The 23,747-nt window shown below is 46.4% G+C and overlaps 1 protein-coding gene across 6 annotated transcripts in view; it reads right to left on the bottom strand.

The window, feature by feature from the left end:
* Positions 1 to 23,747, bottom strand: part of LOC124001310 (alpha-(1,6)-fucosyltransferase-like) — a 111,962-nt gene that overhangs the window by 62,296 nt on the left and 25,919 nt on the right. For 4 of the 6 annotated variants that reach the window (XM_046307996.1, XM_046307997.1, XM_046307998.1 and 1 more), the window contains exon 2: positions 15,145 to 15,188. The exons of the other annotated variants lie outside the window; for them this stretch is intronic. The gene's annotated coding sequence lies outside the window, so the exon portion shown is untranslated. The remainder of the gene's footprint in view (positions 1 to 15,144; positions 15,189 to 23,747) is intronic. 6 annotated transcript variants of the gene reach the window in all.

Below are 23,747 nucleotides of genomic sequence, written 5' to 3' on the forward strand. Positions count from 1 at the left end.
CTGCTTTGGACCACAATTAAAGGCCCAGTCCAGTCAAATGTGATTTATCTCTCTCTCTCTCTCCACACTATGAGGTTGGAATAATACAGTGAAATTGTGAAAATTATGATAAGCAGTCATTGTAAAATAAGAATTTGTTCTTAAATAAAGGTTAAATAAAAATAGATATAAAAATAGATGTAAATGTAGCCCTGTTAGTTAAGGTGGTATTGTGGTTGTTAGCATTCATTGAGGTAATACTGTAAACATGTTTTGTAAACTTAACTGCTGTGCTTCCCTGTGCTGACATAAGCTGTTGCGTGCGAACAAGAGGAGAGATGGAGAGAGAGAAACAAGAGAGGAGAGAGAGAGAGAAACAAGAGAGGAGAGAGAGAGCGAGAGAGAAACAAGAGGAGAGAGAGGAGAGAGAGATAGAGAAACAAGAGAGAGAGAGAAACAGAGGGAGAGATGGAGAGAGAGAAACAAGAGAGGAGAGAGAGAGAGAAACAGAGGGAGAGAGAGAGAGAAACAGAGGGAGAGCAAGAGATGGATAGATAAAGAGAAGCGTAGTGATGCTCCCCCTCAAGAACAGCATTAAATTATGGCAGATTACATTGCCCTGATCTACAGATGTACAGTAGGGTTTACACCTGCCCACACACAACACACACACGCTAACATACGCACAGGCATCGTTTTCCCCTTACACAGAGCCTCATGAAATAAACACAAACATGTTCAACGTGAGCAAGACAAAGGAGTTGATCATGGACTACAGGAAAAGGAGGGCTGAGCATGCCTCCATCCACATCGATGGGGCTGTAGTGGAGCGGGTTGAGAGCTTCAAGTTCCTTAGCTTCCACATCATTAAGGACCTAGCATGGTTCAAAAACTCCAACACTGGGAGGCTGAAAAGATTTGGCATGGGACCTCAGATCCTCAAAAAGTTCTACAGCTGCACCATCGAGAACATTCGGAGTGGTTTCATCACTGCTTGGTATGGCAACTGTTCAGCATCTGACCGCATGGCACTACAGAGGGTAGTGGGTATGGCCCAGTACATACCAGGCGGTATCAGAGGAAGGCCCTAAAAATTGTCAAAGACTCCAGCCACCCAAGTCATAGACTGTTCGCTCTGCTACCTCACGGCAAGCGGTACCAAAAGTCTGGGAACAAAAGCCTCCTTAACAGCTTCAACCTCCAAGCCATAAGACTGTTGAACAGTAAATCAAATGGTTACCCAGACTATTTTCATTGACCCCCTTATTTTATAATTATTTATTATTTGTTTTTGCACTGACTCTCCTGCACAGGTCCGATGTACAGTCACTGGACTCTAACCACACACACACACACACACACACACACACACACACACACACACACACACACACACACACACACACACACACACACACACACACACACACACACACACACACACACACACACACACACACACACACACACACACACACACACACACACACACACACACACACACACACACACACCTCTCTGTTTATTTTCCATGCATATGCACTTTTCCCCTACCCTACCTACATGTACACATTGCCTCAATTACCTTGCACACTGAATCGGCTATACCCTTTATATAGCCTCGTTATCGTTATTTTATTGTGTTACTATTTTTCTTTTAGTTTATTTCGCAAATTTTTCATACTTACTTTTTTAACACTCTGCATTAATGGTTAAAGGCTCGTAAGCATTTCACGGTAAGTTCTACACCTGTTGTACTTGGCGTATGTCACAAATATTCATTTGTTTTTTTATATGGCCTATAATGGAATTTCCTCCACTTTCCTGTCTGATATGGTAACATGTCATAGGTATGTAATGGATGTAATTAGGGCTTGCAACTAACTTCTTTCCTCACCGTCCTGGTACCATTTCGAAGTACAATATCAACTGTCCCAAACTGAACTTGAACCAACCCAAAAATAAAATATATATATATATATATTTTTTTTTGATATGCCAACCTGGGTCTTGGTCATTTGCGGTGCTTTTAAAGTACAGTAATTTGTGTATTTCTGAGACAGATACAGTCTATAATACATAAACTTAATTTGTTAAGATGTTGTTTTTTTGCATCTTAATGAAAACAGACACTATAATGTATTAGTTGAACATGCTAACCCCATGTATAGAATATATCTAAGCGAGAACAATGTTATTGCCTTTTGCACACAATGTATATAGACTCTTTTTTTTTCTTTTTTTTCTACTGTGTTATTGACTTGTTTATTGTTTACTTCATGTGTAACTTTGTGTTGTTGTCTGTTCACACTGCTATGCTTTATATTGACCAGGTCACAGTTGTAAATGAGAACTTGTTCTCAACTAGCCTACCTGGTTAATTAAATAAAGGTGAAATAAAATAAATTAAAAAATAAAAAGGTTGCTACAAACTAGCCTATGAATGAACGTTTACAACGTAGGTGCACAGGTTGAGAGACATTTGAGAAATCAAAGCGACAGACATCGACACATTCAATACCATCTTGTACAGTCTTGCCTGCATCGAGATGATCTAGGGTGTAATCATTAGTCCAAACTGTTGCAAACGAAAGTTTCTCTTGGACAAATCCAGTTATGTTTATCCCCGTTTCATTCCATTTGCTTTCGTTAAGAAAAGGTTTTAAACAGAATCGTCGGCAAGCATATATCCTTGATCACACGCAAACACAGTTCACATACAAACAGTCTCTGACCACTACCTTGTATCCTTTTCCCTCTCGCTCTCATCCAACACTTCCCACACTGCCCCTACTCGGATGGTATCGCGCCGTCCCAACCTTCGCTCTCTCTCCCCCGCTACTCTCTCCTCTTCCATCCTATCATCTCTTCCCTCTGCTCAAACCTTCTCCAACCTATCTCCTGATTCTGCCTCCTCAACCCTCCTCTCCTCCCTTTCTGCATCCTTTGACTCTCTATGCCCCCTATCCTCCGGGCCGGCTCGGTCCTCCCCTCCCGCTCCGTGGCTCGACGACTCATTGCGAGCTCACAGAACAGGGCTCGAGGCAGCCGAGCGGAAATGGAGGAAAACTCGCCTCCCTGCGGACCTGGCATCCTTTCGCTCCCTCCTCTCTACATTTTCCTCTTCTGTCTCTGCTGCTAAAGCCACTTTCTACCACTCTAAATTCCAAGCTTCTGCCTCTAACCCTAGGAAGCTCTTTGCCACCTTCTCCTCCCTCCTGAATCCCCCCCCCTCCTCCCTCTCTGCAGATGACTTCGTCAACCATTTTGAAAAGAAGGTCGACGACATCCGATCCTCGTTTGCTAAGTCAAACGACACCGCTGGTTCTGCTCACACTGCCCTACCCTGTGCTCTGACCTCTTTCTCCCCTCTCTCTCCAGATGAAATCTCGCATCTTGTGACGGCCGGCCGCCCAACAACCTGCCCGCTTGACCCTATCCCCTCCTCTCTTCTCCAGACCATTTCCGGAGACCTTCTCCCTTACCTCACCTCGCTCATCAACTCATCCCTGACCGCTGGCTACGTCCCTTCCGTCTTCAAGAGAGCGAGATTTGCACCCCTTCTGAAAAAACCTACACTCGATCCCTCCGATGTCAACAACTACAGACCAGTAATCCCTTCTTTCTTTTCTCTCCAAAACTCTTGAACGTGCCGTCCTTGGCCAGCTCTCCCGCTATCTCTCTCAGAATGACCTTCTTGATCCAAATCAGTCAGGTTTCAAGACTAGTCATTCAACTGAGACTGCTCTTCTCTGTATCACGGAGGCGCTCCGCACCGCTAAAGCTAACTCTCTCTCCTCTGCTCTCATCCTTCTAGACCTATCGGCTGCCTTCGATACTGTGAACCATCAGATCCTCCTCTCCACCCTCTCCGAGTTGGGCATGTCCGGCGCGGCCCACGCTTGGATTGCGTCCTACCTGACAGGTCGCTCCTACCAGGTGGCGTGGCGAGAATCTGTCTCCTCACCACGCGCTCTCACCACTGGTGTCCCCCAGGGCTCTGTTCTAGGCCCTCTCCTATTCTCGCTATACACCAAGTCACTTGGCTCTGTCATAACCTCACATGGTCTCTCCTATCATTGCTATGCAGACAACACACAATTAATCTTCTCCTTTCCCCCTTCTGATGACCAGGTGGCGAATCGCATCTCTGCATGTCTGGCAGACATATCAGTGTGGATGACGGATCACCACCTCAAGCTGAACCTCGGCAAGACGGAGCTGCTCTTCCTCCCGGGGAAGGACTGCCCGTTCCATGATCTCGCCATCACGGTTGACAACTCCATTGTGTCCTTCTCCCAGAGCGCTAAGAACCTTGGCGTGATCCTGGACAACACCCTGTCGTTCTCAACTAACATCAAGGCGGTGGCCCGTTCCTGTAGGTTCATGCTCTACAACATCCGCAGAGTACGACCCTGCCTCACACAGGAAGCGGCGCAGGTCCTAATCCAGGCACTTGTCATCTCTCGTCTGGATTACTGCAACTCGCTGTTGGCTGGGCTCCCTGCCTGTGCCATTAAACCCCTACAACTCATCCAGAACGCCGCAGCCCGTCTGGTGTTCAACCTTCCCAAGTTCTCTCACGTCACCCCGCTCCTCCGCTCTCTCCACTGGCTTCCAGTTGAAGCTCGCATCCGCTACAAGACCATGGTGCTTGCCTACGGAGCTGTGAGGGGAACGGCACCTCAGTACCTCCAGGCTCTGATCAGGCCCTACACCCAAACAAGGGCACTGCGTTCATCCACCTCTGGCCTGCTCGCCTCCCTACCACTGAGGAAGTACAGTTCCCGCTCAGCCCAGTCAAAACTGTTCGCTGCTCTGGCCCCCCAATGGTGGAACAAACTCCCTCACGACGCCAGGACAGCGGAGTCAATCACCACCTTCCGGAGACACCTGAAACCCCACCTCTTTAAGGAATACCTAGGATAGGATAAGTAATCCTTCTCACCCCCCCCCTTTAAGATTTAGATGCACTATTGTAAAGTGACTGTTCCACTGGATGTCATAAGGTGAATGCACCAATTTGTAAGTCGCTCTGGATAAGAGCGTCTGCCAAATGACTTAAATGTAATGTAATGTTATTGTGAACTGGTTACTGAATAAACTTACGTTAGAGACATTACATTCCACCCCATTTAAAAAAACATAATACAACAATATACAATAAAGAATGTGTGTTTCCTTCACTTCCTCTGCTTCACCCTCCCTCTTCAGTCACTGAAGAATGGTCGCCTTGACCGCTGTGAGTGCCACCACTCGCTAATGGCCAGGGCCGAAAATGTACTTCTTGGTACACCAGCCACTGTGGCAGGTAGATTAAAAAAATCTACCAGCCACTCAGATGAGAGTGCTCTGAAATCGGAGTAGATTTTACAAACGCACCCTAAATCTGACTAGAAACTCAAACATTGAAAAACAACCTAGTTTGTGAGCAAAACAATGTAAATTGCCAAAGAACACAAGGACCAAGTATTACTTCAATAGACTTCCGTTTCAGGTAAATTAAACTTTTGTGCCTGTGGTTAGCGCATTTAAAAATGAATCTGTCACTCTTCAAGTACGCACACACAACACCCAGCTAGGCAGTGTACCGTAGCAGCGCACCTTTGGTTCAGGTCAGAGAGATACAACTATATTCTCCACCCCCCCCCCCCACACACACACACTTCTCTCCTCTATTGTGGTGTGATTCAGCGGTGGAGGAAGACTAGTTCTCCATCTCTAACCAGGCTGTGGCTGTTGGCTGTGGCTCCATCAGTACCTCTCAGATACCTCTGGAGTCAGTATGTTGACCTCATGATACCTCTGGAGTCAGTATGTTGACCTCATGATACCTCTGGAGTCAGTATGTTGACCTCATGATACCTCTGGAGTCAGTATGTTGACCTCATGATACCTCTTAAATGTTAAATGTATTCTCTATTAGAAACTGGGTGGTTTGAGCCCTAAAGGCTGATTGGCTGACAGCCGTGGTATATCAGAACGTATAACTCGGTATGACAAAACATGTATTTTTTAATTACGCTGGTAACCTGTTTATAATAGCAATAAGGCACCTTGGGGGTTTCTACCAGTAGGCTGTATATCCATCTCTGTCCGGTGCGCATTTGAAAACGGTGTTTTCTCGTAACAGCATTTTGGAACTTTCACACATATGGCCAAGACGAGTGAACACATTGCTCGCTGCGCTTGTCATGTGAATTACTCATAGTTTATCAACTTTTAAAATGTTGTGATCTGTTTCAACAGCCTCATTATTGTGTTTAAACATTTTTGTATGGAACCACTGCTGTATGCATCTGATATTTTTTCTGGCCTATAATCCCACAACTGTCCCAACGTCCGTTTTGAACCTGACGGGACACCCTTCATTTAGAGCCCTGATGTAATATAGATAAACATACAAATGAATGTGTATATATGCTATATACTGTAAGGTCAGATGTATATATGACGTTTAGATACAGTATAATACGACGTTTATGTTTTGTAATGTAAAAAAAACACACACAAAAGGCACACACACACACCCTGGCAGACACACCCTGCTCAAATTCATTATTTCGTCGACAATTTCCATTCTAAATGTCATGAAAGATATTGATGCCTTGAGGGTAACTCTTCCCTGCTACTTTCTGACAAAGGCTTAAAAAAACAGAGCCCTACTAATCTCCATATGTGTGTCCCAAATGGCAACCTACTCCCTGTGTAGTGCATTACCTTTGACCAGGGCCCATAGGGCTTTAGCCAACAGAATGCCTAGTAAAGGGAATAGAGTGCCATTTGGGGCAGAGATTCCATATTTTCTGGGACCATAATTAAAAATATCCTCAGGAGCAGGTGTGAGGTGTGCTCCATCAGCTAGTCCAGCTCTGACATTTAGCTGTGTGTGTGGTGTAGTGTGTGTGTTGTGTGTCTTGTGCGAGTGTGTGTGTGTGTGTGTGGTGTAGTGTGTGTGTGTGTTGTGTGTCTAGTGTGTGTCTTGTGTGTGTAGAGCAGAGGCCGAGGCCTATCCTCTCCACCGTAGAGGTCAGTGTGTCACAGGGGTCAGCGATGAGGGGGTTGGGGGGGGGGGGGGGGTGCAGAAGCAGAATGAAGAGATGAGACAACAGTCCTTGGCTTTATTGTCTAAGAAAAGTGAGGAGAGAAAACCCCAACTGAATTAAGTCTATAATCAACAGCCTCACTGTTAAATATGCTTGGCTTTATAAAACCTCAATATATCTACAGAAATGAGACCGATCCTGCTTCTGTTGCCTGTGTTAGTCAGTGAACACCAAGCCTCATGCAACGACATGTCAAGTAAACAATTTCACAAATTCAGCTGTTTTTTTTGCTTTGCTGTAATAAAGGCTTTACACTTTTCACTCTCTTGATCTTATTGTTATTCTATTAATAATAGTAATAATAACACAACACGCAGGTTAAAATATCAAAACAAACTCTGAACCAATGACATTAATTTGGGGACAGGTCGAAAATCATTTAACATGTATGGCAATTTAGCTAGTTGGCTTGCACTTGCTAGCTAACGTAAATTGTTCCTATTTAGCTAGCTTGCTGTTGCTAGCTAATTTGCCCTGGGATATAAACATTTAGTTATTTTACCTGAAATGCACAAGGTATTCTACTCTGACAATTAATCCCCACATAAAACGGCCAACCGAATCGTTTCTAGTCATCTCTCCTCCTTCCAGGCATTTTCATCGTTGAACTTATAAACTTTCATTGTATTACCACAACTACCGGCAAAACAGTTTGTCTCTCAGTCACCCACGTGGGTATAACCCATGAGGAGATGGCACGTGGGTACCTGCTTCTATACGCGGGACTAGGTGTGTGAAGATAGAATCAGGCGCGGAGAGCAGAGAGTTCCAAGGGAACACAGGGCGCGAAAACACGGACCAACCCAAAACACAGGGTACCCAGTCCGGAGCACGAACACACCCAACACAACACAACATGTAACACAAGAATAATCCCGCACAAAACAAGGGCGGGTTTACTAGCCTTAAATAATGGCACTCATCATGAAAACATAATAGGACACAGGTGCAACTAATAAGAAATAAACAAACAGAAAAAGGGATCGGTGGCGGCTACTAGGCCGGTGACGACGAGCGCCGCCCAAACAGGCAGGGGAGCCAAGTTCGGCGGAAGTGGTGACACCGTTTTTCTGCAATAACCCCCAAAAAAGGAACGTGCACAATTTCAAAATGACATCAGTTTGACCGGTTTTAAGGAAACAGAAAGTCGTGAAAACGACCCAACATTTTTCTGCTAAGATTTCAGTTCAGCTTGGATGCTTATTTTATGTGGTTGAAACACTATCAGCTTTTATGATGCTGATAAAGAAACCACCTCTACAGATGCTATCTAACTGCACCTTTGCATTCTCTCCAGATGCCGAAAGAAAGAAATCATATTTCTCCACTCCTGTTCCCGAGTAAAAAACAAAAACAGCCTATATTTGGTGTATCATTTTACTGCAAGAAATGCTTCATTCCGCAGGAGTTAATATTCAGGCCATGCGAGAGGTTATAGACCTACAGTCACTGTCCAGATTTCAGTTTCAATTGAACCCATCTGAACTGTGGACGACAGTTCCCTTGACGGGCCATAGGCCTATTTGAATTCCCTGTCCTGTTGCGCCGTCACACATAACATGCTGCCGTCTTTTTGATTACTTCACCAAATCTTTCCCGAACAGGACTTTCTCGGTCCCTTCCCTCTCTTTATTTTCAACTCTCCATTTCACGTTTTTTCTCTTATAGAATGAAACTTTGACGTGGTTCCTTTTTTGCCTCTTAACTTTCTCTGCCCATTCCCAAAAGCATTTGGCGATTGGCGTGTAATATATTTGGCGAGCGTACAGTTATGCCCTAAAGCTTAGGCTTATGAAGTAATGCCTAATAACGAAAGAAAAACCTTAATGTAGCTTATAAGATATAAAATGTACAAGAATTATACAATTATACATTTATGGATTTTTTAAGGGATTTGTTTCTCTTTATTCAACCTGCCCGATATTACCACGTGGGGACTGTGGGTTACGACTCAACCTGAGCATCACTTGTGCATGTGTGTGTCACGGGATAGGGCTTTTGTTTGTAGTCTGGGGTTGCCCCCTCTGTTCAATATTCCCCCATTGTATCGATCTGAGTGTTACCCAGTTAATGAGCTGTACTGATGGAGCCACAGCCAACAGCCACAGCCTGGTTAGAGATGGAGAACTAGTCTTCCTCCACCGCTGAATCACACCACAATAGAGGAGAGAAGTGTGTGTGTGTGGGGGGGGGGGGTGGAGAAAGAGGAAGAGGGTGAAAGAGAGCTGCTCCGATAGAGATGAAGTGCAGAAAGACTCGAGTCTGTCTGGCCGCCCTACCTCCACTCACAGAGAGCACATGGAGAAGAGGAGAGATGAGAAGAAGAGAGGGATGGAGAGGAGAGGAGAGGAGCGGAGGCGAGAGCAGAGGAGACTCCCAGTCAGCACTAAAACACTTAAAGAGATGATATGGATAAAGCTGTTGCTTGCTGGAACTTCTCTGAGAAGTGGCAGGTCCAAGCCAGACAGCATGGGTCAGTGAGAGAGAGAGATGGAGAGAGAGACTGTAAGCTTTGTTTTTATCTCTGACAGAGAGACTGAGGTCCTAATCCCGGAGACCAGGGAACACAAGCAGGGCTATCTCCCCAGTGATTGCTATCTGATTTTAGAGCCACAATGGCTCCCTGAATTGCTGCCTTTCAGAGGAGCAGAGTGGCACCCTCTGATGTTAGAGCCACAATGGAGGGCCAGTGATCTCTGACAGTGTGGCAGGGACCCCATCACCTGATTAAAAGACTGGGAGAAGGAGGGCGACCTCTCACAGCACCCGATAGCCTTCTCAAATCTCCGAGCCACAATGGACGGCAGCAAGGCTTTGTTCACGGATCTGTTGCATCTCAAAAGGAATCCTTTATCGCGGTGGGAATTGGAGCTTCATGCAGATGGGGAGAATGGAGGGATGGATGGGGGTACGCTTGAGCTACTTGTGAAACCCTGCAGAGTCTGTGTTGTGTTGTGCGTGTGTGTTGCTAGCTACTGCTTTTCAGGCTCCATTACTCCATTATCAGCCACCCTCCTGCTGTCATCTCTCCTGATCAAACACACACACACAGTCATATGCCCGCTTGCATTCTGTTGTTTATTGTAGGATGTGTGAGCAGGCCTCTTCCTGGCTATAAACATTTAGATGAGAATTGTCCAGACCTCTGGCGGTCTCTATGGGGGTGCCACAGGGTTCAATTCTCAGGCCGACTCTTTTCTCTGTATATAGCAATGATGTCGCTCTTGCTGAGGTTGATTCTTTGATCCACCTCTACGCAGACGACGCCATTTTTTGTACTTCTGGCCCTTCTTTGGACACACACTTCCATGGTGCCGGAGATAATGCAAGCTCCCTATCCACAGCCCATCTTCTCCCTGGAGCCACACTATTCCTACCAGCCCTCTGCAGCGCAGGTGCTTGAGACTCACAGCCAATCCATCACCTATTCCCTTAACGCCCACTCACATTCCACCCTCACCCAAGCACCTTGTCCCCACTCTAACCCACAGCCCCGGTGCTGGAGTTAACCAATCGTGCTCGCTCTCCAGTGTTTTTCCTCACTCTGTTGCTAGGGTTGACTCGCAGAGACACGGTTTAGAAAAAGGACAGGTTGCCTATACCGAGTGTTTCCAAGCAACCCAAGCTTTATTTATGGAGCTTCATCACGTTTTAATGTCAACATCGCTCATTAGCCTTTGCTTGGGCTTTCTCCTCCTGGGCTCTCTGCTTACTGCGGAGATGACACCGAGAAGGTTGTCGTTCTAACTCTGCCGAGTCCGTCGGCGAAGCCAACAGACACGTAAACGCACACATACACACACAGCGGACAGTGTCGTTACACAGATTCATCCTCCAATAACCAGAAGAAGGTGTGTGCACCTGGTAAGATGTACCACAGCAAGCTGTGGGATGTTTATATCGATGAACAACTGTCTTAACTCCGAGAGAGAGAGAGAACAGAGAGCAGCTTGGTCTCTTGCTGGGTTATTACAGGTGCTGTGATGCTTGCTGTGCGTTGTGTTCCAGAACATATGGGTTCTAGGCTGACAACCACTCAGGCTTAATACATATCATACTGTTCTACCACTCAACCGTGCCACATCATACAGGTAGCTGGGACAGACACGCGTGAGTAAGATAAAGAAGGTATTGGTGTGAAGAACAGCACACCACTGTCTACTCTGCACTGCGGACCAGTCTATGGAAATATGGAGGAACGCTATAGACAGGTGTGTTGTTTAGCAACACAACCGACGAGTCCGCGTCTTCTGGGCAAAACCGATCGGGTTTGGCTTAGAATCAAAAGGACTATTGACAAACGTGTAAACTATATTTCGTCTCCAAATTCTCTTTGAAAATATCCATAAATGTGCACAATGAGCACGCGTTGTTTCTCGAATACATTCATCACAGTTGTTAATTAGCTAGCTCGCAAATGTCTGCTACATTATCATAGATGGTGCAGGTCAAAACAAGACACGGTATCAATAGCAACATGTAACTAGCTGAAACAATCCACTGGGCGCAGATGTCAATTCCGACATCTATTCCACATGGGTTTAACGTCATTTCATTACAATGACGTGGAAACGACGCAGATTCGACCAGTGTGTGCCCAGTGGGAGGCTACCAAAACGATTCCCTACATGGCAGCTTCCCGACATTGTTGCAAGCTATCTGACCATTCAGAATCATAACACACAGCCCTCTCAGCCTGCGACGTGAGTGCATCACTTTCGTGACGTTGTCAGGCAACCCGTCCATGTGGCCAGATTCGAAGACACAGGACAGAGAAAATAGTATGGTATGAGGAATAAGGATACCATGGGCTGTCAACGCTGTGAATGCCTCTCTTTAACATGGGGCTTGGGATGAGTTTGGGGTCAAACTAGGATTTGGTCTATCCGATGTGAGGGTGAGATGGGGGTCATCAGAGAGAGCGAGAGAGAGATGAGGTGATCCTAAGGACAACGCATACGTCTGACCACAGAGCAGCAAGCGTTTGTCAGTTTATTATGACAATTATGAATATTTACAGCTGACCGCAAGAGGACATTTGGCTGACCATCCATGCACCTCCAGAAATGTTTACTCAACGCAGTTCTGGTGCTGTGTTAAGAGTCGTAGGGAGAATATGTTAAGCATGACAACATGACTGTCTCCTAGCATGTGGCCTAACATTCTATAGCCTGCTTATCTTGCAGGTCTGTCACATCTGCATTTGTCAGTATGTGTGTGTGTGTGGTGTGTGTGTGCGTTCGTGTTTTCATGCTCAGTCACTAAATGCTTTTTCATCTGAGCCGCTTCGTACACAGCAAAGAGACGTTGCCTAGCAACCCTGTCCACACACTTAGTCCTAACTTATTATATTTTTCTCCATGCTTTGCTTACTTACACATTTCTAAAAACATACATTAAGAGGATTAAGATACAGAAATAAGGACTAGGAATTCTAAACACACAGACAGACAGACAAAGACAGAGAGAGAGAGAGTCAGAGAGAGACAGAGAGAGAGAGAGAGAGAGAGAGAGAGAGAGAGAGAGAGAGAGAGAGAGAGAGAGAGAGAGAGAGAGAGAGAGAGATCTTACTCAAGAAGTCCTAGTCCTGGTCAAAAATACTCTTAAGTCACAGTTTTTCAATTCAGACGGTTCAGTTCCTAAATTGTGCTTCAGATCAAACGTGACAGGCAGGCTGAAATTCCAGTACAAGTCTGTGGACATTTTGCAACAAAGCCTCCTTCAGTTGAAGTTCATGGACATTTCCAGTTGGAAAATTGTTCCAGTCTGAAAAGGCTGATCAATCTTAATTCAACCAGGGACAAACTGTTTACCTGATGATAATCCCTCCAGCTGTTTGGACATGTAGTTCAAGTAATGAGTTACTGACCTAAGGGATCCTTGGCTTGTTGGCGATCACAGGAGACACGTCTACTAAACTAACCACGCTGGTATTAAACAATTCAAACACTTCCTGGAATAGTACAATTAAGTCCAAACAATGCAGTCATATGTTATCATTGTCGCCCACGATGAAATCAATCGGGCACGGGACTGTGGATCTCGCTCCGTCCGCTAGTACGTTCGTCACACGCAATATCTCAGACAGCACTGGCCCAAATTTGATGAAACCTGGGTGAATTATGTGTCTTTCCATAGAGATCCGTCATTTACAAAATTACACTGTTTGACCCAAGGAAGTGTGTGCGTGTGCTTACTGTTGCCTTGTTTAGAAATGTCTTTATTTATTCAAAGTTGAAGAAGTACTACAACAAGAGAGCAAGTACTGCTGAGGAGGAGAACTGCCCGTTTGCCTGGGTGCAGAGTTCAACGGAAAAAGGCACAACGCGTCCCACAAACCCACACCCTTTGCTTGCTACTCTCAGCACTAATACCAAACACACACACACACACACACACACACACACACACACACACACACACACACACACACACACACACACACACACACACACACACACACACACACACACACACACACACACACACACACACACACACACACACACACACACACACACACACACACACACACACACACACGCACACACATGCACACACACACACACACACTCTAATACTCCTGGTAATTGAGGTTCATACAGAAAGACATCCTCATTTGACAGACAAGACATCATCATTTGAATCCTGAATGATGTGTTCTGTGGGTTTCCAAATAATGACCTGCTCCCCAGCACTCTAAAATTCATTACAAAGACACAAGCATTCATACAAGCATTGACACACACAGAGAGAGCGAGAAATACTCTCTCGCCACTCTTAGTGTCCAGAGGTGGGAGCTCAAACGTGTACCAGAGGAGGCTGGTGGGAGGTACTATAGGAGGACGGGCTCATTGTAGTGGCTGGAATGGAATATATGGCAGGGTATCAAACATATGGAAACCACATGTTTGACTCCGTTCCAGCCATTACAATGGGCCCGTCCTCTTATAGCTCCTCCCACCAGCCTCCTCTGACGGGCATATCACATCGATGAAAACATGAACAATTCATAGTGCTGTGGCAACCTGAATACTAATACATTTTTGTGGCTGACTGCATAAGCTTTGTCATTCAACAAGCGGAAGGTGTGAAACGTGACTTCACCCTGTTATTTGTGGAGAGATGGAGAGAGTTGTGTCATGGTTATGTCTGAATAATGTCCTATCCCCCCTACTTTCATGGGGCTGAATCACCACCCCCAACCCTGGTGACTTGAGGGAGATGACAGGGACAGGCTTGGGGATGGGAATGGCATCGCGACACATGATGTTATAATGGTGTGTGTATGGGGATGGGGTTGGGGTGTGTGTCTCTTGAGTTGCTGCTTGTCATGCTCCAGTTGGCACAGTAAAAGACGACACATTTAGGAGAAGATTAACTGCACTTGGGCTGCTGCCTGTTTCTCGTTCTAATCTTTCTGCTTGACTTGATGCAGTCAGTAGTCTTGTTTCTGTTTCTGCCTGGCTTTCTGGCTGGGGGTGCTGCTGCAAGGCTGAGGCCTCCTCGTGGTCACAGCAATGCTTCTCATTAGTGAGAGGGCGACCCAACCTAGACTAGCACCGGCCAGGACGGGACAACACAACACGCCAGGTAAAATTCTGCCGTTTGCCCCCGGAGCAAGGCAGTTGATCCACTGTTCCCGGTGGAAGCCGCACCTCTCTGATTCAGAGGGGTTAGGGGTTAAATGCGGTAGACACATATCCGATGAATGCATTCAGTTGTACAACTGACTAGGCATCCCCCTTTCTCTTTTCCAAAGGCATGTTCAACCCCCCCCCCCCCAGTTTATCTTAGCTCCGCCCATCCAAGCCAGCTCAGTACACAGATGTCACACAGCCAGTAAAAGTTTCTAGAAACTTCTGTGCAGCTGCATTGTCGAACCCAATAAGAACACCCATGCTGTACGCCCAGTGCTCATACACACACAACACACACGAGAAGTAATATACACCCATAAAGTTGGATGCATAGCCAAATGATTGTTAATCCGTAAACTTATTACCAAACATCAGTCTTAGTCTACCCTTCCCATAGCCCTCCATCCCCTCCAGTTTACCTTAACACACGCCTCACAGACCACTCACAGAGGGCAACTTCTTTCTGTTCGAAAAGAGAGAGAAAACAATATCACACAGCTGAAGTAAATATCCACCATTATTTTAGTCGGGAAGAACGATGCTTTAGACGTTGGTCATTTGTCATTTCCTTCAAGGGTATTTATCAGGCCAGGAGTGTGTGTGTGTGTGTGTGTGTGTGTGTGTGTGTGTGTGTGTGTGTGTGTGTGTGTGTGTGTGTGTGTGTGTGTGTGTGTGTGTGTGTGTGTGTGTGTGTGTGTGTGTGTGTGTGTGTGTGTGTGTGTGTGTGTGTGTGTGTGTGTGTTGTTTGTACAGCTATGGGACATCAGTGTCAACTCCACACAGTGAAGTGTTGAAGGAGGCTGAACTAGGTGCCAGGAAGGAACTGCAGTGGTAGCAGCAGTGTGTGTGTGTGTGTGTGTGTGCGTTTGTGTATTCAGCACCAGACCCTCCCTGGCTGCACATCCATCCCATAATCCATGGTGACGGCTGAGAGCAGTGACACCCACACTCTACTGCTGCCGTGGCGACAGGGCCAGGCCCAGGATGGATGGAAGCGTCAGACGTAATTGGAGCCCATTAAGCAAGACTCTGTGTCTAATGAATGATGCACGCATGCAAACACACACACACACACACACACACACACACACACACACACACACACACACACACACACACACACACACACACACACACACACACACACACACACACACACACACACACACACACACACACACACACACACACACAATCACATGCAGGAAAACAACAAAACACACACACACACGCGCACGCGCACACACACACACACACACACACACACACACACACACACACACACACACACACACACACACACACACACACACACACACACACACACACACACACACACACACACACACACACACACACACATACAAAGCTCAAGGAATGCCGCAGCAGCCTGCTCTGAAATGACCTTAGCTGGATCTAGCCGCAGAGATTCATTTCAGCATCCATTGATAGGAAAACGGTTCCACGTTTACATTAAAAGGTTTCTATCTTACCAAACCACACCACTCTAATTTACTTTGCCGATCGATAATACATATTTTCTTTTCAACATGGCTTTTCCCCTGAAAAACATGCAAGGTTCCAAAACGAAATCATCAGTTACCACAACTACAATCTCCCCCAGAGCAGCGGGCGCTGCCATATAATTCCCCGGCCTTACCTAGAAAAACAAAGGAATCTATAATGTAGGATCATTGAGGTCCAAGGGAATTGGGTAAGGCAGTCGAGCCACACACACACACACACACACACACACACACACACACACACACACACACACACACACACACACACACACACACACACACACACACACACACACACACACACACACACACACACACACACACACACACACACACACACACACACATCAGATGAAAGAGAGCGACCAGCGATTTGTCTTTGTTTTATTAAAAGAGCCTCGGATGGAACAAACAAACAAACAAACACACAAACACACCTCGGCAGCAGCCGGCTCAGCAGCACTGGTTTCAATATTTCAACAGAGCTTTAGCTGGAGGGGCAGCAGGACAAATGGAGCTTTCTCAGAAATCAATCCTAATTATCCTGGCTTCTGAGACCATCACGTGTAACAGGCCAACCAATCAGCCCTCAGGATAGAAAACAGATAGATACGCAATCTACCCAGTGGACTTCCCTGAGAGATGCAACGATCAACGCATCGCTTAGCTGTATATGCAGGTATTGAACTCTCTTCATCACTACCTCTAGACCAGAGGAAGGTACTAAAGAGGTCACATGCTAGTTACATCTCTATCCCTCTCTCCACCATTGTAATTCCGATTGGAATGTCAAGTGTCAAAACGACTGATTATTTACTATGTTTCTCATAACCCGGATTAAGCCTACCTCCAGGACGACAAATCATCTCAACCGTCTGGGAAATCAGCACTAAGACGTATCGCAGCATAGATAGACCTCTCCACTAGGGGCATCCTTAGTCTTTTTCTCCCAGCCTCTCCACATCCATGCGTTTCTAGACAGGCCAACGCTCCCAGACATGTTGCCAGGTCTAACACTCGGTAGTCTTCCCGGAGCCACAGCAGAACATTTGATTAGATCTTTAATCCAGATCAAATAAACAACGTGTGTGTGTGTGTGTGTGTGTGTGTGTGTGTGTGTGTGTGTGTGTGTGTGTGTGTGTGTGTGTGTGTGTGTGTGTGTGTGTGTGTGTGTGTGTGTGTGTGTGTGTGTGAGAGAGAAAGACACCATGCTCTTACAGCTGGGGGGATTATTCATTCATTCTTCTACAATCCCAGCTACTCAGCCTTAGTCTGTTTGCTTTATGATACCATACAAACTGTCCTGTTCTGTACTGTACCGCATACATCAAATGTCCTAGTTGTGCACGGATTGATTGTGGTTGTATTGCAGTGAATAGAGGACTTACGCTTATCAAGCCACCGTCATGTGTCAGGGCATGTTGGATTACTTCCTTTGTAGTGGTATTCACCAGCAAACCATGTTTTGTCTGTCTCGGCGAGCCCAGCTAAAGTATACTCCCATACTGGAGTCATCAAGTAGTGTCATACTACTTTAATAGTGGAGAAAGTCACAGAAAGTAGAACGTCAGTGTAGAAAGTCGAGTCATGCTGAAAGCAGAGTATTTATTACGAGACACTGTCCTGCACAGCAGTTACCAAATCCTCTGTAACTCTAGGCGGAGGCTCCTGAGTGTATTACCTTGACTATCATTGGTCTTCAGTGATAGGAAATGGGTCAGGTGACCCAGCTCCAGAAACACAGCTGGATTGGCCTCTGTGACATGAACTGCAGCTGGATTAGCACCTTATATAACAGTGTGTGTGTGTGTATGTCTCTGTCCATAAAGGCTTACAGTACATGTACAATGTATGGGCCACGGTGCCAAGTCTCCTATATAGTGCTGCAGTGTATCCCTCAGCTCAGAACTGTGCTGGTTATGCTGAAAACAAGCACACGCACACACACACACACACACACACACACACACACACACACACACACACACACACACACACACACACACACACACACACACACACACACACACACACACACACACACACACACACACACACACACACACACACACACACACACCTCTTTTCCCTTTGGGGAGAAAGGCACAGATGGATGTTTCTGGATGGATGATCCTCCGGGAGGGGTCAAAAGCAGCAGGGAGGGAAATGTTGGCAAGCAGGGCTGTGTATGTGTCACTGTATGTGTCACTGCACCACCTCTCTCTCATCCCACATCACCTCTCCCGCTCTCCCCAACCTCACCTCTGCTCTCCCGCTCTCCCCAACCTCACATCTGCTCTCCCTCTCTCCCCATCATCACATCTGCTCTCCCTCTCTCCCCAACCTCACCTATACTCTCCCTCTCTCCCCAACCTCACCTCTCCCGCTCTCCCCAACCTCACCTCTGCTCTCCCGCTCTCCCCAACCTCGCCTCTGCTCTCCCGCTCTCCCCAACCTCGCCTCTGCTCTCCCTCTCTCCCCAACCTCACCTCTGCTCTCCCGCTCTCCCCAACCTCACCTCTGCTCCCCGCTCTCCCCAACCTCGCCTCTGCTCTCCAACTCTTCCAAACCTCACCTCTGCTCTCCCTCTCTCCCCAACCTCACCTCTGCTCTCCCTCTCTCCCCAACATCACCTCTGCTCTCCCTCTCCCTCCAACCTCGCCTCTGCTCTCCCTCTCTCCCCAACCTCACCTCTGCTCTCCCGCTCTCCCCAACCTCACCTCTGCTCCACGCTCTCCCCAACCTCGCCTCTGCTCTCCAACTCTTCCAAACATCACCTCTGCTCTCCCTCTCTCCCCAACCTCACCTCTGCTCTCCCTCTCTCCCCAACATCACCTCTGCTCTCCCTCTCCCTCCAACATCACCTCTGCTCTCCCTCTCTCCCCATCATCACCTCTGCTCTCCCTCTCTCCCCAACCTCACCTCACATCTGCTCTCCCCAACATCTGCTCTCCCTCTCCCCAACCTCACCTTTGCTCTCCCTCTCTCCCCAACATCACCTCTGCTCTCCCTCTCTCCCCAACCTCACCTATACTCTCCCTCTCTCCCCAACCTCACCTATACTCTCCCTCTCTCTCCAACCTCACCTCTGCTCTCCCTCTCTCCCCAACATCACCTCTGCTCTCCCTCTCTCCCCAACATCACCTCTGCTCTCCCTCTCTCCCCAACCTCACCTCTGCTCTCCCTCTCTCTCCAACATCACCTCTGCTCTCCCTCTCTCCCCAACATCACCTCTGCTCTCCCTCTTTCCCCAACCTCACCTCTGCTCTCCCTCTCTCCCCAACATCACATCTGCTCTCCCTCTCTCCCCAACCTCACCTCTGCTCTCCCTCTCTCCCCAACCTCACCTCTGCTCTCCCTCTCTCCCCAACATCACCTCTGCTCTCCCTCTCTCCCCAACCTCACCTTTGCTCTCCCTCTCTCCCCAACCTCACCTCTGCTCTCCCTCTCTCCCCAACCTCACCTCTGCTCTCCCTCTCTCCCCAACCTCACCTATGCTCTCCCTCTCTTCCCAACCTCACCTCTCCCTCCACCTCTTCTCTGCCTCCTCTCTTATGTTCTGTTCCTCTGAGGCTGGAGGGGAAAAGACTGACACTAGTCTCGCACCCTCTCACCCTTTTTATTCAGCCGAGGGCATATATGGGTGGTTTTACCTACCAAAGGGCCAAGGGAGAGGACAGAGGGAGGAAGGGGAGGAGGGATGTGGGTTTGAAGCAAAGGAACCATATTTCAGTTTGGAGAAGCGATCCCCTGCAGTGCGTGGCTGCCTGCCGATAGACAGAACGAGGCAGATGTACTTCTCTAAAAGGAGACGCGCACATTTCAAGTCAGGAAGCACGCTGTTCAAAGGAAAGAGGAAGCGCTAGAAGAAGTGCGTCATGTCAGAGAGAAAAGAGTACCCAACCACAAAGATAACGACTTATTACCAGCCAGTACAACTGACGAGGTTCTCTGAAAGTTACACTCACACCGTACACTAACACAAGTACATACACATGGCTAAACCCTACCTATTTCTACAATTTCTCTTCTTAAAAATCAGATTTTAAGCCTAACCCTAACCTTAACCTTAAGCCTAACCGTCACCTTAAATTAAAACTCCACAAAACACATTCACTCCCAATCCCACACTCTGTTGCCCTTTGCTCCCCAACCCAAGCACGCTGACAGAGCTAAGGAGAACCACACAACTGAGAATAAACCCTATAATGCATGTAATACAATATAAAGCAGAGCACTGGCCCTTTTTAAAAATACAACAATACAGGAATATTTCCATCTTCTTCTGTTTCCGCTGACTAAAGAGAACGAGAACTCTGTGTCCCCCAAGAGGCCAGGAGGATGAGTACGAGCAGAGATGAGAGCTGGAGCCTTTTACTAGAATCTGCATGCAGTACAGTTATAATAGACCTGTGAGTCTTCATGCAATATGATAATAGGTGAGTCTTCAGAGCCACTGGGACCCTTGTCTTCACCTCTGTAAAAGAGCATAGGGATTGTAAACACTAATTGCACACACGCATGCACGCACATGCAGTGTTTCCCCTAGGAGTTTTTTCAGCCGTGGCTAAGGTAGCGGGGGGGGGGGGGGGGTTGTATAACGACTATGAGAAGGTCACTTCTGGTGACTTTTTAATAGGGCATTCTAGTTCAAAATGCATGAAAATAAAATGACGCTCTGCTGCTCCTCTCTCCTTTCACTGCGCTCTTGCTCTGCCCCAGGGATGTCAAACTCATTTTGCCCTGCGGGCCGCATCCCCTCTTAAAATTGATTGTATTTCCTTGACGTGAAAATAAGCAAAAAAAATAGTCCTCTATCCATTGCTTTTGGCATTTTCGATGCTCTCTGACTGTCTAGCTTTCGTTTCAATAACTGTTAGCAAGCTGCACTGAGTGAAGAGACTATGAATGTCGGTCCCTTCTAATTTCAACATAGCTTCGATTAAGTTTTAGTTATTTCAATGTCGAATGAGATTTTGGTGTGTGTGTGTGTGGCGGCAACGATTTCATTGGCGGCAATGAATATAGGGGAAACACTAGCACACGCATGCGCGGGTGCATAAACACATAAACACACACACACATACCTTTGCACGCATTTGAGGTACACTCACAGTTCACACACAGATAGAAAGCAGCTAATTTTACGGTCAACATCAGCCATCTCTGTGAAGTTTGTTTTGTAAAGCGAAGGCCTAATTTGAATAGGACTTCCAATTCAATGAGATAAAGTGGCGCTCCCTAACTTAAAAACGGCAACACTTGTGGTTTGAGGACAGCTATGCCCTTGGGACTGAATAATAGGGAGAGGGATGGGAGAGAGAGGGAGCGGTATGATATACTAAAAAGAAAATAGTCCACTGATGCCAAGTGGCCTTTTACTTCAGGGACAAGGACTTGTTGAACATGTACTCTTCTTTAATAATACACTAAAAAGAAACCAATCCCATGTCACTTTTACCTATGGGAGCAGCGGCTTCCTTTATATATGCTCTAATACTGTACATCTGAACTCTACAGCTCTGTGATCTTCACTATAGACCTAGAGGATGGTAGCCAGTGCAAATCTCAGCCATCTATTATTAGTAACACTGTACTTACATCTAAAACACGCAAATGAGGAATAGAAAGCAAGCAGCTCTGTCTCGTAGCCTGGAATAGATGCCTCGATTGTCTCATCAGCTCCAGAATATGCAGGAGAGTGGTAGATCGAGAGATGAATGCACGCACGCGCTTACACACAAACACACACACACACAGTGAGAGAGTGAGAGCACAAGTGTTGCCTGTCGACCATGCTAGATATCCCCTCTGGTGCCAATCTGCTAGCATAACAGTGTCATCCAATCCGAACTCATCTCTCTGTATGTCTAGTCCATCCATTATCTCAGCCGTGATGGCCAGTGGGAAAGTTCCTGTCTTTTTCCGTGGCTAAACCAACTAGGCTTGTAATTTATACATTTTATTGGTATTTACAGATGGCGTACACGTTTGTTATTAAGGCACATGAAAGTTCACATGTTCCAGAAGGCATTTTTGCCAAAAAATACATTTTGATTAAAAATGCTTTAAGTTCAAATGCCTCTCCGGTGAAATAGTGATGCGTGACATATGCCTACTTTCATCACACTAACCAGGGCTCTAAAGTTAGCATCACTATTAGCAACATCTGACTTGAAGCTGATAACAGCTGCTGCAGACGCCATCCCCATTGTCACCCTACTACAACACAAAAGCTAGCTAACGTTGCTAGCGTTAGCATGGGAAAGGCACAGCATTACATATTGTGCTCTCAGTAGTGAAGTGTTGTCATAAAAAAAATTAAAAGGTTGAAATGTCATTCCAAAATTCTGCTCTAATATTGTTGAATAGCAGAGACATTCTGTCTAGCTTCTGAAGGCCTAGCCAATGGCTGGCTGAGCTAGCTAGATTTTTGTACACGGATCATTTTTTCTAGTCAGTATTAAAACCTTCTCTTTACAAAACAAACTGAAGAGATGAAAGCTGAAAAGAACTACAACTATGGTAAAAATGAGGTAAAAATTCAAATAAAATGTAATTTAAAAAATGCCTAGAAAAGGCCTAGAAAACCCTGACAATAGCACCAGATACCCATCACGGTCAAAAACAGGTTATTTTTGTTAGTGGGTGTGGTTGTGTGTGTGTGTGTGGGGGGGGGGATCTTAACGTGTGGGTGTGTGTTAACGTGTGGGTCTACTGTGCATCCAGAAAGTATTCAGACCCCTTAACCTTTTCCCCATTTTGTTACATTATAGCCTTATTCTAAAAGGGATTAAATTGTTTTTTTTTCTTCATCAATACCCAATAATTACAAAGCAAAAACTGTTTTTTAGAAAGTATTTAGACCCTTTATTCAGTATTTAGACCCTTTATTCAGTACTTTGTTGAAGCACCTTTGGCAGCGATGACAGCCACAAGTCTTTGGTATGACACTACAAGTTTGGCACACATGTATTGCAGTTTGGCACACCTGTATTGCAGATCCACTCAAGCTCTGTCAGGTTGGATGGGGAGTGTTGCACAGCTATTTTCAGGTCTCTCCACAGATGTTCCATCGGGTTCAAGCCCAGGCTCTGGCTGTGTGCTTAGAGTCATTGTCCTGTTGGAAGGTGAACCTTCACCGCTGTCTGAGGTCCTGAGCACTCTGGAGCAGGTTTTCATCAATAATCTCTCAGTAATTTGCTCCGTTCATCATTCCCTTGATCCTGAGTAGTCTCCCATGATGGTGCCACCACAATGCTTCACTACAGGGATGGTGCCAGGTTTCCTCCAGACGTGACACTTGGAATTCAGGCCAAATAGTTCAATCTTGGTGTCATCAGACCAGAGAATCTGGTTTATCATGGTCTGAGAGTCCTTTAGGTGCCTTTTGACAAACTCCAAGTGGGCTGTAATGTGCCTTTTACTCAAGAGGGGCTTCCATCTGGCCATTCTACCATAAAGGCCTGATTGGTGGAGTGCTGCAGAGATGGTTG

Source organism: Oncorhynchus gorbuscha, linkage group LG17, assembly GCF_021184085.1.
Source record: "Oncorhynchus gorbuscha isolate QuinsamMale2020 ecotype Even-year linkage group LG17, OgorEven_v1.0, whole genome shotgun sequence".
Taxonomy (NCBI): domain Eukaryota; kingdom Metazoa; phylum Chordata; class Actinopteri; order Salmoniformes; family Salmonidae; genus Oncorhynchus; species Oncorhynchus gorbuscha.